Below are 6,000 nucleotides of genomic sequence, written 5' to 3'. Positions count from 1 at the left end.
TTTTATTCAACCCGGTATGTCAGTGATAAACCGAGGATTGACTCGTTAACGGATCCAGATGCGGAAGCAAAAGATGAAACCATAGTCCTTTGAGATATAAATCATCTCTAAGACACAAATGTGATATTCCATGTGGTCACGGAAGCTAAAGAGAGCAAAAGGGGAAACTAGAGTTAAAATGGGCTAAATTCGTCAAACAAGGGCAAAATGGTTAATTCACAATTAAAAGGAGAAAATTGACTCTAAACAAGTCAAACAAGGTGAATACAACCTAATCTAATCATTTCCTAACATTCCAAGAGGTTCTAAGAACTTCAGATAAGAATTCCCACAAAACGCCCTTTCCCGGTTTAAGTGAAAGCTGACACTACTTCACTAAAATATACATATCTCTCACTGTGTTTAGAATCTGAGAATAGAATTGGTACCATTGGAAAGCTGACTCAAAATTCTTGAGTTTAGACTCAAGAATCACCCCATTTGGATTAGAAACAAAGAAGTTATGACTCTTTGAAGTAGAAAGATCAATGCTGAAACAAAATCTAGAAGCTGTGCATATGAAAGCTATTTAGGTCGATCGAAATGGAGTTTCGGTCAACTAAAATGACAAAAAAATGTGCTAAAAACCTGCATCTAAGTACTGGTTGTTTCGGTAGACCGAAATAAAGGTTCGGTCGACCGAAATAGGCCTTGAACAGTAGAATTGGCTACTGGAATGATGAATTACTGTGCAAAGACAAATCCAATTGCCATCGGTCGACCAAAATGGAGTTTCAGTCGACCGAAACACCTCAAAAAGCTGCTATAAGGCCTGCTATATGCCAAAGGTGTTAAGGTTCAACCCATGCTTGGAATCCTATGATGATTTGGTTCAAAAATGAAATTTAAAACTGATTTTCAATGAGATTAAAGTATATGAACATGCCAACAACCTTGAAATGACTAAATGAATATATTACAACAACTTATGGCCTTATACATGTTAATTATAAGGATCTCACATGCTAAACCTCCAAGGTTGGTTAAAATATGCTTTTAACACAAACTATTGCACCAAATGAATACAAGTGTTAAAGTAAACAAGTTTGGCCCTTGGCCTCAGTACACACACATCCATATAGTATCAAAAGGTGCACTTAAGTGCACATTACATGTCTTGAACAATAAATACAAGTTTTTAACATAATAACCAAAACAAAGTGTGATATGCTAACAAGTGCATATTCTAACAAAGCAAAAATGCTCCAAGTAGACTAGCAAGTCTAAAGTTGTTATGCATCCCATAATATTGCTTCTTTACCTGAAAAACACCCGGTAACTTCGGGGCGAGTAAACAAGTTTACTCATAGGGAATGCATAGGTTTATCTTTATAAAGGTTTGTAATTCAATACAATTTAGTCCATGCTATTAAAGTGACATTAAAAATTTCAACATAGCACAATGAGATGTAAATTCACAAAGTTAACAACTTGGAATTTAAATGCGAAATCAAACCAAAGTGGATACTTGGATATTACCTAGATTAAAACCGTACTCTTGGGATCACTTTAGGGCTATTAACCCATGGGTACCTTACCCTAGTGCGCACTATAGCGTAGGGAGCTCTCTATCTCCCGTACTAGAACCAAGTCCTAGCCTAGTAAAGTTCTTGATAATATCCCAAGTTTCCACAATCAACAAGTAGAGTAACAAGTCATGATATGTGATAAAACACAACAAGTTCTATGAATTGAATGACTAAATCATTAGAACAATAAGATAGAAATTAATTAAACTAATTAAGTAATTTATCTAGATTGCAAGAGTTGTCCAAATGATACCAATTAAATATATGACAAAGAGTAACTCATGGACATGTCATATATCAAGTCTAAAATGGAATTTAAGCATGGTACAATTAAGTAGAATTTAAATCAATTTAAATTAATTAATTCTCTAGATTTAAAAGCTCTTTTAAATCATGCCAAATTAATATACAACAAAGATCAAGTCATGGCCATACCATTTATCAAGTCTAAAATGAATTATATGCAAACTTCCATTAGTCATTTACTTCCTAAATTAACATAGGACATGCATACAATTGTATATCATTTCAAGATAAATTAAATCACTTGGAAAAATAAATTATAACATCCCCTACCTTAATAGAGAATTGTATCTCTATAATTCAAGGCAACTAAGCTTAAAAATAAAAACTAAACAAGGGTTTTATAGAGGAGAGTGAGAGGAAACTAAAGTATTCCATGTTTAATGGTTTCAGGTGAGTAGAAGGGCACCAAAATTGAAGTCAAAGCTATTGGTCAAGCTTTTCCTTCAATGGAGGCTAAGTTAGAGTTCTTGAGAGGAAAGAGATGAATGAATAAAAATGCAAATCCTAAGTTATAATGGTGGGATTCTCCACTAACTAGGTGCTCTTGCACTACCTCTCACACACACACTAATGCAAGACTAAAGGTGAGTCCTATACTTGTCACCATCCTATGTAAACTTCTAAGGCTTAATATTGAACCCACACTTGTCAACCATCTATGCCAACAAGTGGTCCAATCCTAGGTCAACATATGGGTGAATCTCCACCCACCATGTGTCAAGAGATTAAGTTTCCAAGTGGTTCCACCACAAAACCAACAAGGGGCACCATAGGAATGTGACACTTGTCACATTTTTTGGAAATTACAAAAAGGCCATTTTTGAAAATATCTTTCAAATTAAATTACAAAATGGTCCCTAAGACAAAAAATAATTACTTTTCTTAATCACACTAAAACCCCTCAAGTTTAGGATAATTACCAAAAAGTCATGCTTTCATGCACTTTACAAGAAAAGTAAACATTTAATATGTTTTTCTACAAAAGTAAAAATGTAGATATCATGGAAATGAAATATCATGAATGTATGCCAAGCCGAAATCAAATCCGAGCTCAAAAAGTGAGGTTATGCAAGGAAAAATGGAAAAAAGACTAAAGGACGAAATAGGGAAAAGACGAAAAAAAAAGAATTTCTGAAAAAAGAAAGGAAGGAAAATGACCGGGTCATTACATCAGCGAACTCATGGTTGTCCCTGCAAAGCGCTAAAAAAGATGATTGTGCCAGATGACCAAACAAAGATAGGTTTTTGAAGCATAATGGTGCAGAGCCCAGAAGCATGGCGGGCGCCCACCATGAACTCGCGAGCACCCGCCCAAATGGGCAAAATCTTTAGAAAAGCGCAGGCGCCCACCCGTCGCCCGTGGGCGCCCTCCGGTTGCGCCGCGCTCCTCCATGACAAGCCGCATGCGCCCGCCATGAACCCACGGGCGCCCGCCATGAACCCACGGGCGCCCGCCAAAATGGCCAGTAACCTCCTGAAGCCGCGGGAGCTCGCCAATCTGCAGACAAATGTGCATGGGCTGAAGCATGTATTATGGAGATCACACATTTTGTAAGGTGCTAGAGAGAGAAATATTGAGTTCTTGAGTGTGTGGGTTGTTCTTGACCTTTAGGTGCGAAAATGGAAGGCTTCCTCATCTCTTCTCCTTTCTCTGTTGCATCTATGGGTAACTAACTCCCTTTCTAGGGAGGTGATAAAGCCCTACTTTGTAAGCATGCCTTAGTTTTGGGTTTAATTTGGGGAAGTATATTTGTGGTAGTTTTGCAATCTAGAGCACATTGCATGTTGTAATGGATATAAATCTCTGTAAATGATTATGTTAAAGCTATTGTCTTGTCTTAGATCATAATTTCTCATGATTGTATAGCTTACATTTTTATAATGACAATGAAAATGAGATTGCAAAATGGTTTTAATGGCATGTTTTATGAGAACCTTGTTAGTCCATAGCTCAGGGTCTTCCTTTGATAGATTAATCTTGATTCTTGATGTCATGTGCTTTTATCATTTGATTAAGGGCTTGATAATCTCTAGCTTAATGAGCATGTCTAAGGCTACACCTAGTTTAGGTAGTTCAAGCATGTGAAACTTTGATAGGTTATTATTGCATTTTGATTTAATAAATTTCTTGAAGATAATGTGGCAACCATGTGTAGCTACATATCATGGCCACTTATGTATGTTCTTCTCTCATGTAAATCATTTTTTAGCATGTTCATAGGGTAGGTAGTGGATTCACTTCCCTAGTCCTTTCTACCTAAGTTCCTTTCCTCTTAATTTCTTGCAAATTATTGTTTTATGCAATTGTTAATTCTAGTTATCAAGTGACAAATCAAAAAAAACCTCATACCTCTTTTATCAAACCAAAAGTGATTTTATAAGACCTTGGTTGCCATAAATTAGCAATCCCAGTAGTTTGACTTACCCGTCCAATAGCCCTATTTTACAATGATTTGTGATATTGTAAAAGGGTTGATTATTATTGTGATAGTCGACGAGACCGATCAAGATGTTAATTCAATTTACTTGCATCACAGCCTTCGCCATTGCTGCATCTTGATCAGTCAGAATTGTCTTTGGTGTTTTTCCGGACATCGCTTTCAAAAAAGTATCAAATAACCACATAAAAGAATCTGTTGTCTCATTATACATAAGGGCTACCCCGAATACAGCCGTCTCCCAGTGTTGATTGACATCCAAAAACAATGCAAAGGGACGGTTGCCATATACAAGTTTGTATGTAGTGTTGAAAGTTACAACATCTCCAAAATGGCCATAATCAGTTATCATTTTAGGATCTGCCCAGAATATTTGGTTATCATCTGTTTAGCATCCAATTGTAAGGCATAGAAAAATGAAGGATCATCGTAAGCATAACTGACAAAATAATTGGTCAGCCATGTTACCTCACCATATTAAAGCTTATTCTGTCTACGGGTCCTTATATAATTTTGTTGGTTTAGCTTAATGTATCCAACCAATTCTTTACAACCAGCTTGCCTTGCCATTAACTCATATGAATTACGAGCTGCAATTCCTGAATCTGAAGCCAACTCCACATCAATGGCCTGGACGCTAGAAATACACCTATGAGACGACATCATGTGGGTGGATTCATCAATTATCAATGGATGGTTGTGACTATCTACAAAATTATCAACTAAGTACTTTCCCTTTGCTTCATCGTATTTAATATGCATTCGTGCATCGCAACCAGTTCTTGTTTCAGCTCGCAGAGCCTTTGTATGTTTACGCCTTCCATCCTTCTTCCTAACACCCTCCTTGCAACAAGTAAACAACCTTGTTAAAAGTTTCCCAGTTTTACGGCTATTATTAAAATACTCCTTCCAGATGCTAAATCTAACTCTACCCCATATGCATTATAAAAATCGTATGCCTCTTGTTCCGTATCAAACTCGATTTTAAACCTTGGTTTCCATTGATTCACTTGGGGCTCTATAACTGGAGCATTTGTTGTGTCTTCAATATTTATCATTTCATCTTCCATCGAAAGGAGTAAAATTTTGAACCTACAACATAATTCAAGTAACATAATGTGTCACCTAAGAAATTCAAACCAAATCCAATCCTCTTTCTAACTTGTTGCAAGTATATAAAATAGAAAAGATAATGGAAGAAATTAAATTTAAAATATAGGAACACCAATGACTACTTAAGAGTTGCACATCCAAACTTAGTTTGGTTATATAGCACCAATGAACTGCATAAAACATCTCTTCAAAAAATTTAACATTTATAACTATATAATACAAAAAAGGTAAGAACTGATTTGAGTTGAATAATCCCCATAAGTATATGAAGAGGCAACAACATCCCAACTATGTTCTAACATGCCTCACCAATGAAATATATGCAAAATCACTTTTGTTTTTTTTTTTTTTTTTTCCTTTTCTTTTTAAACTTCATTTCAACATATGAATTGATACACGTATCTTTTAAAATAAAATCTAACATTTATAATTATACAATGCAAAAAAGGGAAGAACTGATTTGAATTGAATAATCCCAAAAAGTGTATGAAGTGGACGTCCCAACATGTCAATCTGAATAATCCCCATCGCTAAGACTACCACATCCCAACTCAGTTCTAACATGCTTAAGCAAT

The sequence above is a fragment of the Cornus florida genome, unplaced genomic scaffold (genome assembly GCF_030987335.1).
Source record: "Cornus florida cultivar Cherokee Brave unplaced genomic scaffold, ASM3098733v1 CherokeeBrave_3.0.0_Hap2_Chr04, whole genome shotgun sequence".
Taxonomy (NCBI): Eukaryota; Viridiplantae; Streptophyta; class Magnoliopsida; order Cornales; family Cornaceae; genus Cornus; species Cornus florida.
Note: the sequence above shows the minus strand (reverse complement) of the source record.